The 26298-nt window shown below is 45.9% G+C and overlaps 1 protein-coding gene across 1 annotated transcript in view; it reads right to left on the bottom strand.

The window, feature by feature from the left end:
• LOC140454451 (synaptosomal-associated protein 25) overlaps positions 1-26298 on the bottom strand; it is a 220666-nt gene that overhangs the window by 171412 nt on the left and 22956 nt on the right. The gene's annotated exons all lie outside the window — the stretch shown is intronic.

The following is a 26298-nucleotide window of genomic DNA, read 5'->3' on the forward strand; positions in this document are numbered from 1 at the left end:
CTGAGACTTATGATGACACTTTGCAGCCGAGCTCTCTTAGTAAAATAGGAGCTGATATTTTGCGTGATCCTGTGTGTTAAAAGGGACGGTGGCGCCCTGAAAAAGATTTTTTTGCAAATGCTTGACTGTATCCATACAGGGAACTGAATACACTATACAGTGATTTGCTCAACAATGATCAACCTATATCCTCGCTTTAATGTGGCAAACAAAGCATCAGGGCCAGGCTCACTGCAGCACTCTGTTAGCAATAGACGGGTAGGATTGAAAATCTTTGTGCTAACTGAGGCTGTGGCTATGGGCAATGCAACAGATGAGATTATTGGGCAGTGGATGAAAAACAGTGCATCAGCAGGTTCAGTTACCTCTGAAGAGGCTGCAATGAGAAATAACACTGGGGCCATGTCAAAAAAAAACAGAAAAATAAATCATTTCTGAATTCACTATGTCCAGATTCCCAAAGCATTTCACATACTATATATTGAATTTTATACGGTTGTAATGTAGTCAGTTTCCACAGCAATAAGATAACACTGTTTTAGTGATGCCAATTATGGAATTAACACTGAGCAGACTATTAAGGAGAACGCCCCTGCTTCTTTTCCCAGTAGTGCTGTTTACTTTGACAACTGTCTGGAAGCACACAATCTACAATTTAACTTTTGTTGTGAACAGGGGCATCCCACACTATCACAGAATTGTTATGAGGCCAAAGGAAGTCACTCAGCCCATCGTATCTGCACTGGACCTCCAAATGAGCATCCTGTCTTAGTGCCATTCACCTCTCCTTTTCCTCAAGGCACTTACACATGATTTGCATTCAATGCCTCAGGTCCAACATCACCTCTGACACTGCAGTACTGTACTGGAGTACCAGCCTAGATTTACTGCTCAAGACACTGCAGTGCAATGTGAATTGATAGCATTTTGACCAGAGATAAGTGTGCCATTTCTAGAGTCCCAGTATGCCAGCAAGGTATGTTCAACCAGTGCCAGAGGAAAACATCACTGCACTCAACTATAGAGTCACGAGGGTCTTCTAGGTTCCCCTGATAATGAGAGAGAGAGAGATCATGGGGTGATTATACCTCTGTTCTTCATCCACCTGAGGGGGGGGGGAATAAATTGGGCTTCAGTTTAATGCCATAGTGACAGTACCTTTGGCAATGCAGCACGTCCCTATTCTGGAACACTGGCATAGAGTTTGTACAGAAGAAGTGCTTAAGTGCAGAAAGTGCTGTGTTTTGGACATGACATCAAAAAAAGTTTTACCTCCCCAACATCCTGACTGATGTTTATCCTTAATTTTTGCATTGCAGTTTGTGGGAGTTTGGAGAGCGTCATGCAGAATCTGCTAGAAATTAGCTTGTAAAAGGTAGGAAAATTAACTAATTGCAACTATACCTTGCTACCTCATTAACGGGAGCTTTTCCTTCTAAGTACACAGTCAGCTCCCCTTTTAGGTAATGTCACAGTTTATGCTAAAATAGCTTTTTGGGAGATAGTCCAGTAGTCCTTTGGGAGATTTTCCTGTCTACCCAAAAGCGGTTCACAGGGCTTTTATTGTATGATGGATAAAAGCATCGTCTGAATTGTTTAGGAGTGAGCAAGGATCATGGGGCTAAGGCAGGAAAATGGAGCTGAGGAATATCAGATCCTCACAATCTCATTCAATGGTGGAGAAGACACATTGGGCTGAATGACTTATTTCTGCTCTTACATATGATGGTTTCAGGCTTGGTCACAGCACACATCCTAAATGCCCTGCAAATTTTTACAGCAGGCCAAGAGGGCAGACAAGGTTTAACATCCCACCCGAAAGCCAACATCTCTGACAACACAGCACACCTTTAGTACTGCACTGGATTGTTAGTCTAGGTCTCATGCTCTAGTTTCCCCATTATATGACTTGGCCCCTAAGCCTGAAGGCTATGAATTCAACAGTGATACCAAAAGAGGCATAATTGTCTTCTTGGTCATCTCCAGTCAGGTCAGGTCCATGCCCCCCACAAACCCATCCTCCCTTCCCGGCATCTTCCCCTGCCATCGCAGGAATTGCAAAACTTGCACCCACACCTCACCCCCCCCTCACCTCCGTCCAAGGCCCCAAAGGAGCCTTCCAAATCCATCAGAGTTTTACCTGCACTTCCACAAATGTCATGTACTGCGGTCTCCTCTATACTGGCGGGACAGGATGCCTACTTGCAGAGCGCTTCAGAAAACATCTCTGGGATACCCGAACCAACCAACCCCCACTGCCCCATGGCTGAATACTTCAACTCCCCCTCCCACTCCACCATGGAAATGCAGGTCCTGGGCTTCCTCCATCACCACTCCCTAACCACCCACCGCCTGGAGGAAGAATTCCTCATCCTCCGCCTCGGGACTCTCCAACCCACGGTATCAATGTGGATTTCACCAGTTTCCTCATTTCCCCTCCCCCCCACCTTATCCCAGCTCCAATCTTCCAACTCAGCACTGCCCTCATGACCTGTCCATCTTCCTTCTTCTGGATTAGTGGTGCTGGAAAAGCACAGCAGTTCAGGCAGCATCTCAGGAGCAGTAAAATCGACATTTCGGGCAAAAGCCCTTCATCAGGAATAAAGGCAGAGAGCCTGAAGGGTGGAGAGATAAGCTAGAGTAGGGTGGGGGTGGGGAGAGAGTAGCATAGAGTACAATAGGTGAGTGGGGGAGGGGATGAAGGTGATAGGTCAGGGAGGAGAGGGTGGAGTGGATAGGTGGAATAGAAGATAGGCAAGTAGGACAAGTCATGGGAACAGTGCTGAGCTGGAAGTTTGGAACTAGGGTGAGGTGGGGAAGGGGAAATGAGGAAACTGTTGAAGTCCACATTGATGCCCTGGGGTTGTAGTGTTCTGAGGCGGAAGATGAGGCGTTCTTCCTCCAGTCGTTTGGTGGTGAGGGAGCGGCGGTGAAGGAGGCCCAGGACCTCCATGTCCTCGGCAGAGTGGGAGGGGGAGTTGAACTGTTGGGCCACAGGGCGGTTTGGTTGATTGGTGCGGGTGTCCCGGAGATGTTCCCTAAAGGGCTCTGCTAGGAAGCATCCAGTCTCCCCAATGTAGAGGAGACTGCATCGGGAGCAACGGATACAATAAATGATATTGGTGGATGTACAGGTAAAACTCTGATGGAAGTGGAAGGCTCCTTTACGGCCTTGGATAGAGGTGAGGGAGAAGGTGTGGGTGCAGGTTTTGCAATTCCTGCAGTGGCAGGGGAACGTGCCAGGGTAGGGAGGGTGGGTTGGAGGGGGGGCGTGGACCTGACCAGGTAGTCACGGAGGGAACGGTCTTTGCGGAAGGTGGAAAGGGGTGGGGAGGGAAATATATCCCTGGTGGTGGGGTCCGTTTGGAGGTGGCGGAAATGTCGGCGGATGATTTGGTTTTTATTTGTCCATCTTCCTTCCCACCTTTCCGCTCCACCCTCCTCTCTGACCTATCACCATTACCCCCACCTCTATCCACTTATCGCACTCTCAGCTACCTTCCCCCCAGCCCCACCCCCCCTCCCATTTATCTCACCACTCCCTGGCTCATAGCATCATTCCTGATGAAGGGCTTTTGCCCGAAATGTCGATTCTCCTGCACCTTGGATGCTGCCTGACCTGCTGTGCTTTTCCAGCACCACACTCTTAACTCTGATTTCCAGCATCTGCAGTCCTCACTTTCGCCTTGCCAAATGATGGGCCTGGTTTCAGTATGGTGTATACAAAGTCAACTGATTGTCTATGATGCTCAAACCTAGCAGTTCACTGTAAGATCATAAGACAAATGGTGCTGAAATAGGCCATTTGGCCCAACAAGTCAAAGAGATCATGACTGATCTGAGAATTTTCAACTCCACTTCCCTACCTTTTCCCCAAAGCCTCTTGATTCTCTTACTGATTAACGGTCTATCTCAGCGTTGAATACACTCAATGGCCCAGCCTCAACAGCCCTCTGCAGGAAAGATTCACTGTCCTCTGAGAGATAAATTCCTTCTCATTGCTGTCTTAAGTGTGTGACTTGTTACTCTGAGATTATGCTGTCTGGTCCTAGACTCTTCCACAGGAGGAAGTGACCCCTCCACATCCATCCCATTAAGCCCCCTAATAATCCTTTACGGTTCAATAATGCCACCTCTCATTCTTCTAAACTGCAATGAGTACAATATCTACCACTTAGGACCACACCCCCCCCAACAAGTTTAAAGGTTCCCAAATAGAACAAGTGAATCTTCCCACCAGGATATGAGTCCCTCTCCAGTTCAGGTGAAATCCATCTGTTTTAATAGATCTCTTCTGCCCCAGAAAGCTGAATGCCTGCCCAATCCAGCAGGTCCTGAGCCATGGAATTATCTTCCCTGTATCCCTATTCCTACACTCATTAGCAGGTGGCCCTGCGGGTAATCCAGAGATTACTACCTTTGAGGTTCTGCTTTTTAATCTCCTATCTAACTTCCTGTACTCACTCTGTGAAGCCTCTACCTTTTTCTTAACTATGTCTTCTACGTGTACAACAACTTCTGGCTTTTCATTCTCCCCTGTGGTAATGTGCTGCAACTTCTTGAGACATCCTTGACCCTGGCACCAGGAGGGCAACATACCATCCTTAATTCTTATTCACGGCTGCAGAATCGTGTGCCTGTGTCCCCGACAGGAGAGTCCCCTAATACAATTACTCTTTTGAACCTTGACAAGCCCTGCTTAACAGAAGATTCATTCTTGGTGCTGAAAATCTGGCTGCCACTTGTATCTTCCTCTGAGAGACTATCCCCACCAAGGTCCCAAAAATGGTATATATGTTTGAGAGAGAAATAGCCACAATAGACTCCTGAATTACCTTCCTACCTGTCCTGACAGTCAACCATCGATCTGACTGAACTAAGGGGACCAAAACTGGTCACAGTATTCCAGCTGTGATTGGACCAATGTCTGATATAGTTTTAGCAAGATCCCCCTACTTTTGTAATCCTTTCCCTTCTCAATAAAAGCCAACATTCCATTTGCCCTTCCTCTAACCAGCTGAATTTGGATGCTAGTTTTTTGTCAATCATGTATTTGGACCTCTCCCCACCTCCCCCCCCAAACCCCTCCATGCTGCAGCTTTCTGCACTGGTTATCGATTTAACTAATATTCAGTTCTTCTTTTCTTCCCATCAAAGTGCACAACCTTACATTTCCTTAAATTATATTCCAACTGCCAAGCTTTCACCCACTCACTCAATCTACATCCATCTGAAGAGATTTTGTGTCATCCTCACTACATGCCTTTCCTCTTATTTTTTGTGTCATGCTCAAACTTGTCTACAATACATTCACTTCCATCATCCAAGTCATGAATAAATATTGTACATAATTGTGACCCCAATACTGATCCTTGAGGTACTTCACCAGTTACAGATTGTCATCCTGAAAATGCCCTCTCATCTCAAGTTAACCAATCCTTTATCAGTGCTAATATATTACCACCAAGACCTTGGGTTCTTATTTCGTATCCTAATATGTGGTGCCTTATTGAACACCTTTTAGAAATCCAAATATATTATATCTACTGCTTCCCCTTTATCTATCCTGTTCATTACCTCCTTAAAGAATTCTAATACATTTGTAAGGTATCGTTTCCCCTTGGGAAGCTATGCTGACTCTGCTTGAGGATATTATGCATTTCTAAATTCCATGCTATTACATATTTTATAAAATTCCCAATTTTTATAACATTTCCCAATGACCAATATTAAGCTAATTGGCCTATAATTACTTGCAATCATACATATGAACAAGAGTAGGCTACTGAGTCCTTGGATTGTTGAAAAATGTGGTGCTGGAAAAACACAGCAGGCCAGGCAGCATCTGAGGAGCAGGACAATCGATGTTTCGGGCATAAGCCCTTCTTCAGGAATCCTCGGATGCTGCCTGGCCTTTGTTTTTCCAACACCATATTTTTCAATTCTGGTACTCCAGCATCTCCTACTGAGTCCTTGGAGCCCGGTCCACTATTTGATAAGATCATGGCTGTTCTCATTTTAACCTCAACTCTGCATTTCTGCATGTTCCCTATAACCAAGAAACTATCTATCCCTGCCTTATAATATTTAAAGATTCCATAATCATTGCCTTTTAAAGAAGGCAATTTTGAAGACTCTCAACCCTCAGAAAAAAAATCCCTCATTTTTGTCTTAAATGGGCAACCTTTTTTTAAAATTATGCCCCATAGTTCTAGATTCACCCACAAGAGGAACAATCCTTTCCAACATCCACCTGGTTAAGTCCCCTTAGGACTTTGTGTTTCAAATAAGTCATCGCTGACCCTTATAAACTTTAAAAAAGATACAGATCTGGCCTGCCGAGCCTTTTCTCAGAAGGAAATCTGTTCATTTCAGATATCAGTCCAATAAATCTTCTCTGAGTTGCTTCCAACATATTAACATCCTTCCTTAAGTACAATGACCAGTACTGTACACAATCCTCAGGATCCTCACTAATGCTTTGTAAAACTGAAGCATAACCTCCCTACTCTTGCATTCAATTCCCCTCACAATAAAACATAACATTTATTAGCTTGATTATGTGCTGTACCTGTATACTAACATTCTGTGATTCATGCACTAGGATACCGCGATCTCTCCGCATCTCAGAACTGTGCAAACTCTCCCTAATTAAATACTGTGCTTCTTTTAAAATGTTTTTTTCTGTGAAAATAGACAATTTCACATCTTCCAACGTTATAGTCTATTTGTTAGACCTTTGTGCACTCAATTAACCAATCGATGTTGCTTTGTAGGTTTCCTACGTCCTTTTCACAATTCACTTTCTTATCGACCTTTGTGTCATTTAGCTACCATATCTTCGGACCTTTCATACAAATCATTTATATCCATTCGAATCAGTTGAGGCCTCAACATGGACTCCTGTGGCACACCACTCGGGATGTTCTGCCAACCTGAAGAAGACCCTTTTATTCCTACTCTCTGCTTTTTGTTCACCAGCCAATCTTCTATCCATGACAATATGCCCTTCCATTATGAGCTTTTAATGTACACAATAAGCTTTGATGTTGCACTTTATCAATTGCATTTTGCAAATCTAAGTACAATACACCCACTGGTTTCCCCTCTGTCCACATCACAAGTTGCTTCTCCAAAGAATTCCCATAAATTAGTTAAACGTAATTTCCTTTTTGATATAACTAAGTTGGCTCTGCCTGATTACCTTGAACTTTAATAACATTTCTAGACAGATGTTAAGCTAATGGATTTGTAGTTCCCTACTTTCTGCTTCCCTCCTATTTTTAATAAAGGAATTATATTCTGGATTTTCCAATCTAATGGAACCTTCCTCAAACCTAACAAATTTTGGAAAATTAAAACCAACACATCAACTATCTCAACAAAAGGAAGGGGAACCGGACCTGAAGCGTTAAATCTGATTACTCTTCACAGATGCTGCCAGACCTGTGGAGCTTTTCCAGCAAGTTCTGTTTTTGTTTCTTACTTACAGCATTCGCAGTTCTTACAGTCTTTTCCATCATCTATCTCCCCAGCTACTTCCTTTAAGATCCTCGGGTGAAATCCACCAGGACTTAGCAATTTGTCAACTCACAGCTCCAATGTTTTCCTCAGCACTACTTCCCTGGTAATTGTCATTTTCTTGAGCCCTCTTTCCTCTCTCCCCTCCCCCCACCCCACCCCGCAAACCCCCATCAACCTTCCCATTCCTGATTTATAGCTATTTTTGGGATGTTACTTGTATCCTGTCTGGTGAAGACCAACACAAATTAGCGTTCAATTTCTCTGCCATCTCTTTGTCCTCCATTACTAGCTCCCCAGTCTTATTGTCTATGGGAATGATACTTACCTTGTTCACTCTTTCTTTTGAAAAATATCTGAAACAACTGTTTTTATATGTTTGTCTAACTTTCTCCCATTCTCTAATTTTTCACTCCTTAAAAATCTTTTTGTAACTCTATGCCGTTTTTACATTCCATCCAATTTTCTGATTTCATACCTATCTTTTCGCAATATATTATTTTTCTTTGACTTTGATACTATCTGTGATTTTTTAGTTAACCACAGAGGACAGGTCCCATCCCTTAGATTTGTTTTCTTATTTGTCAGAATGTGTCTATTCTACACCATTTGGGACATCCCCTTAAATGTTTGCCATTGCATCTTCCTTGGACTATCCATTCACTTTTGCTAGCTCTGCTTTCATGCTCTCAGAATTGCCCCTGTTTAAACTCAAAATAGTGATTTTGGACCCACACCTCTCTCCCGTAAACTGCTTATAAATTTCAAACATCTTATGATCACTGCTACCCAGGGACATTTTCACATGAAGTCAACAATTAATCCTATTTCTCTGGTCAAATCCAGGTCTAGTGTCACTCCCCCGCCCACCCCCCCCCCCCCCCACCCCCCACCTCCCTCTGGTGGGCACCCTGTTTTTCTTTGTCTCCATCCCTTTTGAATAAGGGTGATTCATTGGCAGTTTTCCAATTCTCTAGGACTTTTCCAGAATCCAAGAATTCTTGGAAGATTACTGCCAGTGCATCCACTATCTCTGTAGCTATTTCCTTTAAAATCCTAGGATACAACCCATCATGTCCAGAGGATTAATCAGCATTGAGTCCCATTAGTTTCCTTAGTGATAGCTATTGTTATTTCCTCCCCATTTCACCTCCTCGATTATTTAGTATATTTGGAATGAAGACTGATGCAATGTATTTATTCAACTCCTCTGCAACTTCCTCCTTTTAATTATCATTTCCTAGCTTCATTTTCTAAAGGGCCTATTTTTACATTGGCCTCTCTCTTCCTTTTCATATATTTAAAGCACTTCTTATGATATGTTTATATGTTACTTGCTAGTTTGCCCTCATAATTTATTTTCTCATACTTTTTTTTATCATCTTTTGATGGCTTTTAAAATTTCCCCAATCATTTGGCTTACCATCAATCTTTAGCATGATATATTTTTTCTCTTTCAACCTGATACTAGCCCTAACTTCCTTGTTTAATCATGGTCAGTTTATCCCCTTCATAGAATCCTTCTCTTCTATGCAATAAATCCTTGTTGAGAGCCATTAACACTTTCCTTTGACATCTGTCATTGTTCCTCAGCTTATTTTCAACTAAACTCCTTTTCATTTGATCCCACAATAACAATATTTATCTAGCATCTTTAATGGAATGCATGTTTAAAGGTGCCTCACGGGAACATTACAAAACAGCTATGCTTACGCATAGTCCAGTAATAAATATGTATGAAGTGCAATGTTGTACATACCTACAGTGTGGAAACAGGCCATTTGACCCAACAAGTGCACACAGACCCTCCAGACCCATTCCCCCTACCCTATACAGTATTTACCCCTGACTAATGCACCTAACCTACACACCCCGGAACACAATGGGCAATTTAGCATAGCCAATTCACCTAACCTGCACATCTCTGGATTGTGCGAAGAAGCTGGAGGAAACTCACGCAGACACTAGGAGAATGTGCAAACTCCACACAGACAGTCACCCAAGGCTGGATTCGAACCTGGATCCCTGGCGTTGTGAGGCAGCAGTGCTAACCACTGAGTCACCATGCCACTCTTGTTAGCTCTGATTGTGAAACAGGAATCTTTTCCAGCATGCTGGAATTGTGCCTCTCTTTACCCTCTGCCCTCATTTCAGAGGATTGCTAAAGTCGATGTTGTTACTTTGAAGAAGCCACCTTGTCCCAGATTGGTGCTTTTCTGATCAAATGAGTTGGTGCCAGACTGTGCTGAGAATGAAAGAACTTGGTTGTCCGTCAATTAATTTTCACTCAGCCTTACTTAAAATTAAACTCATCCAACCAAACACAATACGTTAGCTCCCAGATCTCATATCATAGTATGTGCAAGGAACTTGCAGGGGAAAATTGTGAGATGGGCTTATCCAAGTCTGTTCACATTCCCTTGAAGTTCCAACTAAGTGAAGCGTCATTTCTCTCAGTTCCATGATTCGGTTGTCTGGCGTCCTCAGTAATAGGAATCAAGATCATACAAGCAAGAAGAATGCAGAAATTGTTTTCCTCTTGATCAAGAGATTAGACATTTTGACAGTGAACTGAGGAACCAGTTCCAACCAAGAGGAATTTGTGTGCGCATAGTGGGTGTTATCACTTTATGTCATAGTATAGCTGTGTTGTGGATTGAGCACATTATTAATATTGCTGCAGTATCTCCTGTGCTGAGAACACATGTTCCATTTAAGCCACATTAGGATATATTAGGACAGATGACCAAAAGCTTGGTCAAAGAAGTATGTTTGAAGGAGCACTCTAAAGGAGGAAGTGGGTTGAAGAGATGTAGGAAGTGAATTCCAGAGCTTGGGACCCAGCAACATCAAGTACAGTTGCCAAGAGTGCATGATTCTGATTGGGAATGCACAAGAAGGCAGAATCATAGGGCTGCAGATATCTCAGGACAGGCTATGGGCCTGGAGAAAATTACAGAGATAGGAAGGGTTACAGGGAGTTGAAAATAATGATGTTTAAAGTCAGGTGTTGCTTGATGGGGAAATAAGGAAGGTCAATGAACACAGGGGATGATGGGGGAACTGGACTTGGTGTGAGTTATAACACAGGCATTCAAATTTTGGATGACCTCTAGTTTCTGAAGGGTAGAATGTGGGACAGCAGCCAGGAGTGTATTAGAATAGAAACAGAAAATGCTGGAAATGCTCAGCAGGTCTGGAAGTACCTGTGGAGAGGAAAACTGAATTGGCAATGAGTCAAGAACCTTCCAGCAGAATACTTTTTGAAAACTTCCCCTGAAGCTTTTCGTCCTGCACCAAGTCCCACTCAGAGGCACCTCAGTCCATTGATTTACAATAGCAATTCTTTGTCAGGCACACAGCCCAAGGGCTCGACAGTTTCCAGTCCCTCATAGTACTGTGGCTGAAAGGCCTTAAGTAGTGGCCTTTGACCATTTTGACCTTGCAGTGCCTGCCCTAATCTTCCTGTATCCCTCAGAATATAGTTCTCACCAGACTTAGAATCATAGAGATGTGCAGCATGGAAGCAGACCCTTTGGTCCAACCCATCCATGCCAACCAGATATCCTAACCTAATCTAGTCCCATTTGCCAGCACTTGGCCCATATCCCTCTAAACCTTTCCTATTCATATACCCATCCAGATGCCTTTTAAATGTTGTAATTGTACCAGCTTCCACCACGTCCTCTGGCAGCTCATTTCATACACACACCATCCTCTGCGTGAAAAAGTTGCCTCTTAAGTCCCTTCTAAATCTTTCCCCTTTCACCCTCTAGTTCTGGACTCACCCACTCTACAGAAAGGACATTGACTATTTATCCTATCCATGCCTCTCATGATTTTATAAACCTCTATAAGGTCACCCCTCAGCCTCCGATGCTCCAAGAAAACAGCCCCAGCCTGTTCAGCCTCTCCCTGTAGCTCAAATCCTCCAACCCTGGCAACATCCTTGTAAATCTTTTCTGAACCTTTCAAGTTTCACAACATCTTTCTGATAGGAAGGAGACCAGAATTGTATGCAATATTCCAAAAGTGGCCTAAACCAATGTCCTGTATAGACCTCCCAACTGCTATACGTTCCAAACCCATGACCACTTCCACCCAGAAGGACAAGAGCAGCAGGTACTTCCGAACACCACCAGCTGCAAGTTCCCCTCCAAGCGACTTGGAAATATACCGCAATTCCTTCACAGCCACTGGGTCAAAATCCTGGAATTCCCTCACTATTAGTATTGTGGGTCAACCCACAGAAAGTGGACTACAGCAATTCACCACCACCTTCTCAAGGGGAAATAGGAATGGGCTATCAATGCTGGCCAGCCAGTGATGCCTATGTCCCACAAATGAATAAAAAGAAACTCAATGCTCTGACCAATAAAGGAAAGCATATCAAATGCCTTCTTCACTACCTTATCTACCTGTGACTCTACTTTCAAGAGACTATGAACCTGCACTCCAAGGTCTCTTTGTTCAGCAACAGTCCCTAGCACCTTACCATTAAGTGTATAATTCTGGATTAGTGCTGCTGGAAGAGCACAGCAGTTCAGGCAGCATCCAAGGAGATTTCGAAGCTCCTTGGATGCTACCTGAACTGCTGTGCTCTTCCAGCGCCACTAATCCAGAATCTGGTTTCCAGCATCTGCAGCCATTGTTTTTACCTCATTAAGTGTATAAGTCCTACTCTGATTTGCTTTTCAAAAATGCAGTACCTCACATTTATCTAAATTAAACCCATGTGCCACTCAGCCCATTGGCCCATCTGATCAAGATCTCGTTGTACTCTGAGGTAACCTGCTTCGCTGTCCACTACACCTCCAAGTTTGATGTTATCTGCAAACGAAGTAACTATACCTCCTATGTTCACATCCAAATCATTTATATAAATTATGAAAAGCAGTGAACCCAGCACCAATCCTTGTGGCACACCACGGGTCACAGGTCTCCAGTCTGAAAAGCAACTCTTAGTGAATGAGAGCCCCAATGAGAGGTTCACTGAGTTAATGGTCCTTCAGCCACAGCTGATGTTTGTCGTGATATGTGTAACACACACATAGCAAAGTCCTACAACACCAAGCTGCTCCAGATGGACCTCGATAAAAGACTTTGTTTGCAAATGTACATTCCATCACAGCCACTTTAAAGGACAATGTGTCGTGGGGTGAGACTCCACGTAGTGGTCTGTGGCAACCAGATGTATTTTTCCTTTAGAAAGGAGGATGAGGTTATATAGAGGTACCATTCCAAATCAAGCTTGGGTAAGACAAGGAGTCAGCCCTCTAGGAATTACCAGTCAGTGTAGGGATCAAACTCAAGTAACATTGGTGTCATTCTGCACCAGGCTCCTTTCATCATACCAAACGAGCTAACCGATCCACACAAACCACCTTTAGTACTCTTGGAGTAGAATAAGAATGTTAATTACATGATAATGGATGTGACCAAATTCTGCTCCCAGCAGTCACATGCTATCAAGAATCTGAGGAGAGGATTGAACATCTACTACAGCACATCAGTGTTTTGTATAATCACCTATACAGGGGATCCTCGATTATCCAAACCAGATGAGCGGGCACTATTTCATTCGGATAATTGATTATTTGGTTAATTGAGTCAATGCATTTTCTCTGGAGCTTGGGGTTTTCTGTTGGGTCTGCTCCCCATTCAAGAGACTAGGCAGCAGCACACTGCGTGAGAGCACTCGCCACCACCACCCCCCATCCCACTCACCCCACAACAACGTCCAACACCGTCCCCCGACCACCCCACAACCCCGTTCAACACCGCCCCCTGCCCAGCCCCCAATCCTGTCCAACACCACCCCCCGACCACCCCACAACCCTGTCCAACATCGCCCCCTGCCCACCCCACTATCCCGTCCAACACCGCCCCTGCCCACCCCCCCAACCCCGTCCAACACCGCCCCCCGCCAACCCCCGAACCCCGTCCAACACCGCCCCCCGCCAACCCCCGAACCCCGTCCAACACCGCCCCCCGCCAACCCCCGAACCCCGTCCAACACCACCCCCCGACCACCCCACAACCCTGTCCAACATCGCCCCCCGCCCACCCCACTATCCCGTCCAACACCGCCCCCGCCCACCCCCCCAACCCCGTCCAACACCGTCCCCCGACCACCCCCGAACCCCGTCCAACACCGCTCCCTGCCCATCCCACTATCCCGTCCAACACCGCCCCCAACCACCCCCCAACCCCATCCAACACCGCCCCCTGCCCACCCCAACCCCGTCCAACACCACCCCCCGACCACCCCATAACCCTGTCCAACACCATTCCCTGTCCACCCCACTATACCGTCCAACACCGCCCCCCACCCACCCCCCAACCCCGTCCAACACCGCCCCCCCACCCACCCCTGAACCCCATCCAACACCGCCCCCCGACCACCCCATAACCCTGTCCAACACCATTCCCTGTCCACCCCACTATACCGTCCAACACCGCCCCCCACCCACCCCCCAACCCCGTCCAACACCGCCCCCCCACCCACCCCTGAACCCCATCCAACACCGCCCCCCGACCATCCCACAACCCCGTCCAACACCGCTCCCCGCCCACCCCCCAACCCCGTCCAACACCGATCCCCGCCCACCCCCCAACCCCGTCCAACACCGCCCCCGCCCACCCCAACCCTGTCCAACACCGCCCCCTGCCCGCCCCATAACCCTGTCCAACACCGCCCCCCGCCAACCCCCGAACCCCGTCCAACACTGTCCCCCCACCCACCCCTGAACCCCATCCAACACCGCCCCCCGACCATCCCACAACCCCGTCCAACACCGCTCCCCGCCCACCCCCCAACCCCGTCCAACACCGATCCCCGCCCACCCCCCAACCCCGTCCAACACCGCCCCCGCCCACCCCAACCCTGTCCAACACTGCCCCCTGCCCGCCCCACAACCCCGTCCAACACCGCCCCCTGCCTGCCCCATAACCCTGTCCAACACCGCCCCCCAATCCCGTCCAACACCGCCCCCACCCACCCCCCAACCCCATCCAACACCGCCCCCCGCCAACCCCCGAACCCCGTCCAACACTGTCCCCCGACCACCCCAGAACCCCGTCCAACACCGCCCCTCGACCATCCCACAATCCCGTACAACACCGCCCCCTGCCCACTCCCCAACCCTGTCCAACACCGCCCCCTGCCCACCCCAACCCCATTCAACACCGCCCCCTGCCCAACTCACAACCTCGTCCAACACTGCCCCCTGCCCATCCCACAGCCCCGTCCAATACCGCCCCCTGCCCATCCCACAACCCCGTCCAACACCGCCCCCTGCCCATCCCACAGCCCCGTCCAATACCGCCCCCTGCCCATCCCACAACCCCGTCCAACACCGCCCCCTGCCCATCCCACAGCCCCGTCCAATACCGCCCCCTGCCCATCCCACAACCCCGTCCAACACCGCCTCCCGCCCACCCCACTATCCCGTCCAACACCGCCCCCTGCCCACCCCAACCTCCTTCAACAGTGCCCCCTGCCCACCCCCCAACCCCGTCCAACACCGCCCTCTGCCCACCCCCAACCTCCTTCAACAATGCCCCCCACCCACCCCCAACCTCCTTCAACAACGCCCCCCGCCCACCCCCGAACCCCGTCCAACAACGCCCCCCGCCCACCCCCGAACCCCATCCAACACCGCCCCCCGCCCATCCCACTACCCCGTCCAACACCGGTCCCTGCCCACCCTCCAACCCCGTCCAACACCGCCCCCTGCCCACCTCCCAACCCCGTCCAACACCGCCCCCCTGCCCACCACACTGCTCCGTCCAACAGCACCCCCCACCTACCCCCCAACCCCGCTCCCCGCTCACCCCATAACCCCGTCCAACACCGTCCCCCTGCCCACCCACCAACCCCGTCCAACACTGCCCCCGATCATCCCACAACCCCATCCAACACCGCCCGCTGCCCACCCCACCCCACAACCCCATCCAACACCGCCCCCTGCCCACCCCACCCCACCCCACAGCCCCATCCAACACCACTTCCCACCCACCCCCAACCCTGTCCAACACCGCTCCCAACCCACCCCCAACCCCGTCCAACACTGTCCCCGCCCACCCCCAACCCCGCCCTCTGACCGCACCCCCACCCACCCCCAACTCCACCCTCTGACTGCCCCCCCACCCACCCCCAACCCCACCTTCTGACCGCCCCCCACCTGCCAATTCCCACCCTCCACACGCCCCTGCCCATCCCCAACTCTGTCCAACACCGCCTGCCCTGCCTGCCCCGCCCACGCCCCAACCCCATCCAACACCACCCCTAAGCCCCACCCACTCCCCAACCCTGTCCCACACCACCCCCCATGCCCCCCCTACTCTGTCCAACACCGCTCCCCTCCACCCCCCAACCCCGTCCAACACTGCCCCCTGCACCCCCCCCCACCCCTACCCCCTCTCCAGGGCAGCCGAACTGGACACCAACAACAAGACTGCTGCTGCTACCTCCATTTGGAACGGTGAGTCTCCAAATATCCCGCGCGACACACACACACAACGTTTTACTGCAATGTTTTCTCAGGTTCTGCCTTTACCGTGTACAGCACAATGTTGGACAGATTATCTGGGGAAGGGGCGTTTTGGGTACACGCCTGTGTAGAACTCCAAGGGAAGTGTGTGGGGAGAGAGAGAGGGGGCGGGAGGTCAGTCATTTGGAGATGGTGCCTGGGCCTCCATTGATGTCCAGGACTGTTCTTGGCAGCATTTCAGTAGCTGAGTTCACGTTTAATCACTGTAAACAAAAGGCGCAATCAATGTTGGCCCATCGAGCAGCACATCGAGTCTGCTCTATTATTCAGAATCAAGAATGTGGTGCTGGAAAAGCACAGCAGGTCACATCCTGATCCCTGATGAAGGACTTATGCCTGAAACGTCGATTCTCCTGTTCCTCGGATGCTGCCTGGCCTGCAGTGCTTTTCTAGCGCCACACTCTCGACTCTGACCTCCACAATCTGCAGTCCTCACTTTCTCCTCCTTGCTCTACTATTCAATCATGGCTGATATGTTTCTTGACCCCATTCTCCTGCCTTCTTCCTTGATCCCCTTAACAATCAAGAGCTCATCTGTCTCAGTCTTAAAGCCTTAAAATGATTTTTTTCTCCCCAGCCTTCTGCAGCATTGAGTTCCACTGATTCACTACTCTATGGCTGAAATAAATTCCTCTTCATCTCAGTTTGAAAGGGTTATCCCTTCACTCTGAAGCTGTGCCCCTGGGTGCTTGTCTCTCCTAGCAGTGGAAACATCTTTTCCATGTCCAGTTTATCCAGGACTCTCAGGTTTCTTTAAGTTTCAAATACTAGGGGACATTTTTCTCAGGTGAGAGGAGGAAAGTTTAAAGGAGATGTGCAAATTACCCATGGAGCATAGTAGGTCCCTGGAACAGACTGCCAGGGGAGGTGGTAGAAGCAGATAAGAGACATTTCAACAGAAACATGAACAGGTAAGTAATAGAGGGATATGGAACATGGGCAAGTAGATGGGATTAATTTAAAATGGTACAATGGTTGGTGCAAACATGGTAGACCAAAGGGCCAAAGAGCCTGTTCCTGTGCTGTACTGTTCTACGATCTATATTCAATTAGATCTTCCCTCATCCTTTTAACCTCCATACCCAGGGTCCTCAGCTGCTCCTCATATGGCAAGCCCTTCATTCTCAGAATCATTTTCATGAACTTCCTCTGGACACCATCCAAGGCCAGCACTTCTTTCCTCAGATACAGGACCCAAACCTGTTCACAATATTCCAAATGCTCTCTGACCAAAGCTTTATTCAGCCTCAGCAGCACATCCTGCACTTGTATTTGACTCCTAGCGAAATGAAAGCCAACATTGCATTTGTCTTCCTAACTGAACCCCCATGTTATCGTGAAGAGAATCCTGAAATAGGGCTCCTAACTCCTTTTGTGTTTCAGATTTCCGAAGCCTTTCCCCATTTACAAAATAGATTACGTCTGTGTTCTTCCTTGCCAAATGAGAACCTCACGCTTTCCCACATTGTATTCCAACTGCCACTTGTTTGTCCACTCTCCTTGCCCATCTCTTTTCTCCTTGCTTCCTCAGCACTACCTGTCCTACCACCTATCTTTGCATCATCTATAAACTTAGCAACAATATCCTCAGTTCCTTAGTCCAGATCATTAATGTATCATGTAAATAGCTGTGGTCCCAACACTGACTCCAGCCCAATAGTCACCAGATGCCATCCCCTTTATCCCCACTTTCTGTTTCTACTAGTCAGTCAATCCTCTGTCTGTGCCAGTTCTTCGCCCCTAATTCCATATGTCCTGTGGCACTTTGTCAAAGGCTTTTTGAAAACCCAAATAGATCACATCCTCTTGCTCTTGTTACCTCCTCAAAGAATTCTAGCAGATCTGTTGTTAATGAAGCCATGCTGACTCGCCCCAACTTTACCGTGCAATTTCAGATAGTTCGAAAAATGCCACTTTTTTCTTCAGTGTTGTTGGGTTAAAATCCTGCAATCCCCTCCCTTATGGAGTTATGGATCAGTACATGGACTGCAGTAATTCAACAAGACAGCTCACCAGCACATTCTCAAAGGCATGGGCAATAAATGCTGGTCCAACAGCAATGCACACATCCCATGAGTGAATAAAAAAAGACAGAGTAGGAACATTCAAAACTAAAACAAACTTGCAGTGCAGGACTGAAGCCAGCACCCAAACAAAGGTTAGATGGAATATGAGAGGACAGAACAACTTAGGGTTGTATCTATGCAAGTAGATTAATCTATGGTGTCAGTTCAAATCTTTACTTTCCTATCAGCCTGTGGAAGCATCCTGTGCTCAAATTAGTTGCTGTATTCCTACCTCAAAATACAACCACCTGATGAAGGAGTAGCACTCCGAAAGCTAGTGCCTTCCAAATAGACCTGTTGGACTATAACCTGGTATTGCGTGATTTTTAACTTTACCTCAAAATAGTTTGTTTCATACATACTATTTTTCCCCTTTGGGAAATAGTGGGAAGTGCTGGAAGGATTAACAGGCTGATTATCAACTGTTTGAATCATACTATCAACACTTCTTCCATACTTTTTTTCAGAAATATACTTCATTTGTTAAAACTTGTAAAAAATATTTTACAAAACATTTCAATTCAAATATTACTAAATTTACAATAAAATTCTACTTGTATACATACAGCACGTTCCATTCAATAATGTAATAATTGAGTCATACAGCACAGAAATAAAACCTTCGCATCTTAATGTTCACAAAATAAACACTCCATCCATGGACAAGTCCTGGGCTGAGACCTGAACCCAGAGCTTCGGGTCCCGAAGCAGGGTTTACCTATTAATCCAGAAGATCTCCATAATAGTAACGACACTTCAAGAATACTGCCCTGCTGTGAAGTGCTTTGGACATCCTGAAGTTGTGATAATTTATATGCAAATACTTTTTTTTTATCCAGCTGCCTTAATTTGCAAGAGACATTTGGAAACAAAAGAAACAAACCTGTTTGTGCCTAAAATGAATGTCTCAAGTATGCAAATGTTGGGTTTGTGTTGTTGGTGGGGCGGGGGCGGGGTCTGAAAATGGTAAGAGATCTGCCACCTAGTGGTGAATTCACAAACATCACTCAAAAATCATTTCAAATTTCTTCCTCTTTCTTCTAAAGGCATGCTGGGGAGAGGATTGGTCTTGCAATCTCTTACCAAACTTACCTTGGTTGTTCAGCGGTCTTCATGCTTTTCAGTGGCAGTTGAAGTGGGAGGAGTGACAGCGAGGACCAACTGAAAGGTAAATTTAAAGTATATAAACTTATCTCATGTATAGACGGAGTTCACACTGAGCAGGAGCGGGCACGGAACTGCTGAGTAAGTGAGGCTTCATATTTGGGTGGTGTGACATTGTTAGTCAAGGACAGTAGTACGGTTGCAGAAAGGACATTTGAGGACTCATTTACTGAGGTTAGAAACAGGAAAGGAGGGGTCACCCTGTTGGGAGTTTTCTATCGACCTCTGAATAGATCCAGAGATGTCGAGGAAAGGAGAGCAAAGATGATTCTCAATAGGAGCATGAGTGACATGGTTGTTGTTATGGGGGACTTCAATTTTCCAAATATTAACTGGAAATACTATAGTTCAAGTACTTGGGATGAATCAGTTTTTGTCCAATGTGTGCAGGAGGGTTTCCTGACACAGTAGGTAGACAGGCCAACAAGGGGCGAGGCCACATTGGATTTGGTACTAGGTAATGAACTCGGCCTGTTGTTACATTTGGAGGTAGATGAGCACTGTTTGGTTATGTTTACTTTCACGATGGAAAGGGATAGGTATATACCACAGGGCTAAAGTTATAGATTAGATTCCCTACAATGTGGAAACAGGCCCTTCGGCCCAACAAGTCCACACCGACCTGCAGAAGCATAACCCACCCAGACCCATTCTCCTACATTTACCCCTTCACCTAACACTACGGGCAATTTAGTGTGGCCAATTCACCTGACCTGCACAGCTTTGGACTGTGGGAGGAAACCGGAGCACCCAGAGGAAACCCACGCAGACACGGGGAGAATGTGCAAACTCCACACAGTCAGTCGCCTGAGGCGGGAATTGAACCCGGGTCACTGGCGCTGCGAGGCAGCAGTGCTAACCACTGTGCCGCCCATGCTATGGGAAAGGCAGCTATGAAGCGATTAGGCAAGATCTATAATGCATAGGATGGGGAAGAAAACTGCAGGGAATGGACACAATTGAAATGTGGAGCTTATTCAAGGGACAGTTACTGCGGGTCCTTGCTAAGTATGGACCTGTCAGGCAGGGAGCAAGTTGTCGAGCACTGAAGCCATGGTTTAGTAAGGAAGGTGAATCTCTTGTCAAGAGGATGAAGAAGGCTTATGTTAGGATGAGATATGAAGGCTCAGTTAGGGTGTTTGAGAGCTACAAGTTAACCATGAAAGATCTAAAGAGACAGTTAAGAAGAGCCAGGAGGAGACATAAGAAGTTGTGGGCAGATAGGATCAAGGAAAATCCTAAGGCTTTCTATAGGTGGTAGCAGGAATAAAAGAATGACGAAAGAAAGATTAGGACCAATCAAGGATAGTAGTGGAAAGTTGTGCATGGAGTCCGAGAAGATAGGGGAAGTGCTAAATAAATACCTTCCTCAGTATTCACACTAGAAAAATCCAAAGTTGTTGAGGAGAATGCTCAGATGCAGGCTACTAGACTAGTCAGGATTGAGTTTCACAAGGATAGTGTGAAAATAGCTAAGTCCCCTGGGCCAGATGGGATTTATTTTAGGATTCTCTAGGAAACCAGGGAGGAGATTGCAGAGCCTTTGGCTTTGATCTTTATGTCCTCATAGTCTTCTGGTACTATTCCTGTAGACAGAGGATAGCAAATGTTGTTCCCTTGTTCAAAAAGGGGAGGAGAGACAACCCTGGTATTTATAGACCAATGAGCCTTTTGGTTGTGAGTAAAGTGTTGGAAAAGGCTATAAGAGATAGGATTTATAATCATCCAGAGAAGAATAAGTTGATTAAGGATAGTCAACATGGTTTTGTGAAGGGTAGGTCATACCTCACAAACCTTATTCAGGTCTTTGAGAAGGTGATCAAACAGGTGGATAAGGGTAAAGCAGTTGATGTGGTGCCTATGGTTTTCAATAAGGTGTTTGATAAGATTCCCCATGGTAGGTTATTGCACAAAATACAGAGGCATGGGATTGAGGGCGATTTAGTGGTTTGGATCAGAAATTGGCTCGCTGAAAGAAGACAGAGAGTGGTGGTTGATGGGAAATGTTCATCCTGGAGTTCAATTACCGCAAGGATCTGTTTTGGGGCCACTGCTGTTTGTCAGTTTTATCCACCATAGTGAGACCTAAATCTATGTTGCTTGGATCACCAGGTCATTAATACAACCAGGGCTTACAAGGAAGTAAAGGTATAAATGGGATACTTCCTCCTGCTCTTATTTTCTTTTAAGGTTTTATTCATTTGTTCTCACTCAATTGTTCATTTCCCATATTCCTGAAACTTTTCCTTTTCAAGTACATATCACATATGGAAATTGAATCTGCTTACACCCATCGAGGCCCCCAACTTTCAAGAAATGCATTCTAGGTCATCACAACTTGCTGTAGAAAATAAAATTCTCACTTTCCCTCTCGTTCCTTTGCCCACTGTCATAAATGTTTGCCTCTGGTTACTGATCTACTAGAAGTCGTTATCGGAGCAAATTAGTGCAGAGGCTAGAATCTTTACTGAAAACAACCAATTTTGGAGATCACAGCGGGTCAGACAACATCCATGGAGAGACAGCAAGCTCACCTTTGTCTGTCTTTGGCATGCTGCAATATTCCAGTAAATCACGGCGCAAACTGGAGGAACATCTCATCTTCAGACCAGGCACTTCTGGACTTAATATTTAGTTCAACACCTTCAAATTAAGAACCATTTCTTCCCTTATCTTTTCGCTTGTTACATTCTGTTCTCATGTTCTCCGTCCCCTCCCACCACCGCAGGAGGACTCTCTGTCCTTTCCAGTCTGGCAGGAATGCACTATCTTCTGCCATTCTCACATTCCGATCACTTAATCTGAACTAGCAGCATCTTTTCTCCACCATCACCCCAACCCCCCCCTTCCCACCCCCACCCCAAACTATAGCATTAATGCTGTCGTCTCCATACTTCACTTCAGCTCTCATCAAGACTCTTGACTCAAATCGTGAGCTTGCTCTATCGCCATGGATGCTGTCTGACCTACTGTGATCTCCAGCATTGGTAGTTTTCAGTACTAAAAATAATTTAGCTTTCTACAGTTTATCAAAACTCCTCCTAATTTTGAATACCTTAAAACTCTTCTCTTAATACTCTTTGGTTTAAGAAAGGCAATTATGGAAAGGAAATAAATGCAAGGGGAACTGGAACTAAATAATTTCAAGAAAAACTCATGTATGTTTTACAATTCTGAAAATATTTTTCAGCACAAAGTCTTTGGGGTGAAATAATATCATGCTCGACTTCGGGCTGAAGATTGGGTTTGTTTTTCGAGAATGTCTGAAGGTCTCCAGTATGTTTGTGGTGCATTGATCACTGAGACAGTTCCCGCTGAAGAATTATAGGTTGCAGTATTGCAGGAACATGGCATTTTTCCAGCAGCTAGCTTGTTGATTTTGTGAGGCGTGTACTGAGGCTGACAGCACTAGCTCAGAGTCACCGATCCACCACAAAAATGAGATTTATAAATCTGTTTTGCTGCTCCCAAGAGCACCATACTGTAACAACATTACACACCTCACCCCCACAACCTGCCTAAAATGAATTCAGTTCCTGGATCAAAGTGCTGAACAGGCCATCACTAGTTCTGCTCAAATTTGCTGGAGGAATTTATCTTCTACCTGAATACAACATGATGATTGTCAAGAAGATGTAGCTGACCCAGCTGCAAAACTGCAATCTAATCGATCCTCAATTTGTCGCTTGCCACCCACAGACTTGAATAAGTGCCATGCTACACCCTCATTACTGTCTGTTATGAACCAATACAGTAAATCAAGAGAAACTGTTTCCAGTGGATGAAGGACTCATATCAAAGATTTATGGTGATTGCCCGAAGAGGCTGTAGCAACACGAGTATAACCATTTTCATGTAATGAGTGATTAAGGTTACAATGCTTGATAGGCTGGTAGATGCAGATTCTTCATATCCCTCGAAAGGGCCTGGATTACTGCTGGAAGAGAAAAGTCGATAGCAAAAAAAGGGAAGAGTGGGGAATGGGACTAACTGATTTTTCAGTAGAATCGATGCAGCCTCAAGGAGATGAAGACCTCCTTCTTTGTTGCACTGCTCTATTCCCGTGCTAATTGTGAATTATTTGTGTAAAAACAACTTATAAAATCGTTAAGGGAGATGTTTTAGCTTCCCCTCAATGCACTACCATGTTGTTATATATGAATTAGGAGGAGGCCATTCTGCTCATCAAGCCTCTTCCAGCATTCAGTAAGATCAGGGCTAATTCGTTTGTAGTTCTTCTCACTCCCTCTTGACATTCTTCGAAACTCTTGTCTGTCAAGAATCTATCAAACTTTGCCTTAACAATACCCAAAGACCCAGTCTCCACTGCTCTCTGAGGAAGAGAATTCCACAGGCTGATGCCCAAAGGAGTGAAAAAGTGTTTGCTGAGCTCTCCAGTAAATGGGAGTCTTTTATTTTTAAACTGTGTCCCCTTATTCTAATGTCACCCATAAGAGGAAACATCTGTTCAGCATCCACCCAGTTGAGTTCCATCAGGCTCTTGAGCTCTTGCTTCCATTTAGCATTTGAAAATATACTGTTTCAGTATCTGAGAAATCACAAATGACGCTGAACATTTGTGCAATCATCAGTGAACATCCCCACTTCTGATCTTATGATGGGTGGAAGGTCATTGATGAAGCAGCTGAAGGTGGTTGAGCCTAGGACACTACCCTGAGATGTGCTGTAATTGAGATAACTGACCTCCAACAACCAGAACCACCTTCCTATTGCTAGGTATGACACCAACCAAAGGGGAGTCATCTCCAGATTCCACTGACTCCAGTTTTGCTGGAGTTGGTCAAACCTTGCTTTGATGTCAAGGACAGTCACTCAAACCTCACCCTTGGAGTTCAGCTCTTTTTCCCATGTTTGGACCAAGGCTGTAATGAGACCAGGAGTTGAGTGACTTGGACAGAACCAAAAATAAACATCAATGAGTAGCTTATTGCGAAGCAAGTGCTGTTTGATAGGTGTCGATGACCCATTCAATTGCAGTAATTGCCTAGGTTTGATTTATTCTGGTTTTCGTGTACAGAACATACATAGGCAAGTTTCCACATTGTTGGAAAGATGCCCATCTTGTAACTGTATTGGAACAGCTTGGCTGGTGGTGTGTCATCATCAGGAGCAGAATTCTTCAGTGCTATTGCCAGAATGTTGTCAGGGCCCATCGCGCTTGCAGTAACCAGTGCCTTCAGCCATTTCTTGATACCATGTGGAGTGAATTGAAATGGCTGAACAATGGTATCTATAATGCTGAGGACTTCAGGAGGAATCCAAGACGGATCTGCCTTATGATAGATGGAAATTTTTCAGACCTGTCTTTTGCACTGAAGTCTGGGCTTCCCATTGTTGAGGATGGATATATTTATGGAGGCTACTCCCCCACTGCGTAGTTTAGTTGTCCACCAACATTCACAAGTGAATGTGGTGGAACTGCAGAACTTTAATCATTGGATATGGCATCACTTATCCCAATCTTATCCCCACTTGCTGCTTCTGCAGTTTGACATGCCATCATTGCAGTGTTGTGGTATCAGCAGGTGGACATCTTATTTTTAGGTGTGATGGTGCTGTTCCTAGTATGCCCTTCTTTACTCTTGATTCAACCAGGGTTGATCTCTTGGCTTGGTGATGACAGTATTACAGAGGGGTTATGCTGAGCCACGAGGTTACAGACGCGGTTGAAAATTTTTGTCCTGTTGGTGATGACCCACTGAACCTCATGGATGCTCAGTTTCGAGTTACTAGATGTTTTGGCACACTTTTTAAGTGGGTTAGGTGCTGTTTTATATACAAACCTATATATTAATAACAGGAGGAGGCCATTCAGTCCCTTGAACCTGCTCCACCATTTGATGAGATCATGTCTGATCTGGTTATGGCCTCAACTCCACTTTCCAAATATCCTTTGATTCCCTTGTTATTCAAGAATATATCAACTTCTGCCTAAAAAATATTCAACGATTCTGCCTTTATTTCTCTCTGGGGAAGACTAACACAGACTATTGAGAGAAATATGATTCTGTTCTACATCTCGATTGAGAGTTCACTTACTTTTAAACAGTGTCCCCAAGTTCTAGACTCACTCTTGAGAAGAAACATCCCCTCAGCTCCTCAGGATCTTACATATCTCAATAAGATCACCTCCCAATGGTTACAGGCCCAATAGGTTCAACATCACCTGAGAAGAAACCCTTCTCTCCAGGAATCAGTCGATTGTGAACCTTCTCTGAACAACTGCTACTGCAGTGTCATCCTTTTATAAGGACACCAAAACTGTACAGAGTACTTCACAACTTGTGTCAACATCCTGGACAACAGCAGCCAAAGTTCCTTACTTTTATCTTCCATTCTCCTCTTTGTAAGTGACAGCCTCCTATTTACCTTCCTAATCACTTGATGTACCTGCATACTAACTTTCTGCTGTTACTATATGTTACTATTATATGTTCTATTACTAGAAGGGAATTGATGTAATGTATCATGTGATTCAGGCTTAGTCAAGATTTGTTCTGCGGAAGCTATCAATTCAGACACATGTCCAAGTTTTCAGTTGTGTAATAATGACATCAACTTTTTAAATTATTAAGAAATGAATCTACCTGTTTTTGTGTAATATGTGCTGATGTTTATCTATTTAATAAGCACAAGGACAAGTAAACTGTAATATTAGATCTGTTTACCTATCTCTCTCATTTGGCACAATACAATGGGAGGACATCTTCAATGTGAAGATGGGACTTTGTCTCCACAAGATCTGTGCAGCAGCTGCTTAATACCATTGCTGTTATAGATGCTTGAGCAACAGGAGAGGACAAAATCAAGTACACTCTTTACATTTAGTTAAGTCTCATACCACCTACTGCAGATCCAGCCTAGCAGCTTTGCCCTCAGGCCTCAGCAGACTCAGTTGATACTGTAATGGTACTACTGAACCTGCCTTGCTGATGAGTACTGAAGTTTCCCACACAAAGTATATTGTCCTT

This window comes from Chiloscyllium punctatum, chromosome 29 (assembly GCF_047496795.1).
Source record: "Chiloscyllium punctatum isolate Juve2018m chromosome 29, sChiPun1.3, whole genome shotgun sequence".
Classification (NCBI taxonomy): Eukaryota; Metazoa; Chordata; class Chondrichthyes; order Orectolobiformes; family Hemiscylliidae; genus Chiloscyllium; species Chiloscyllium punctatum.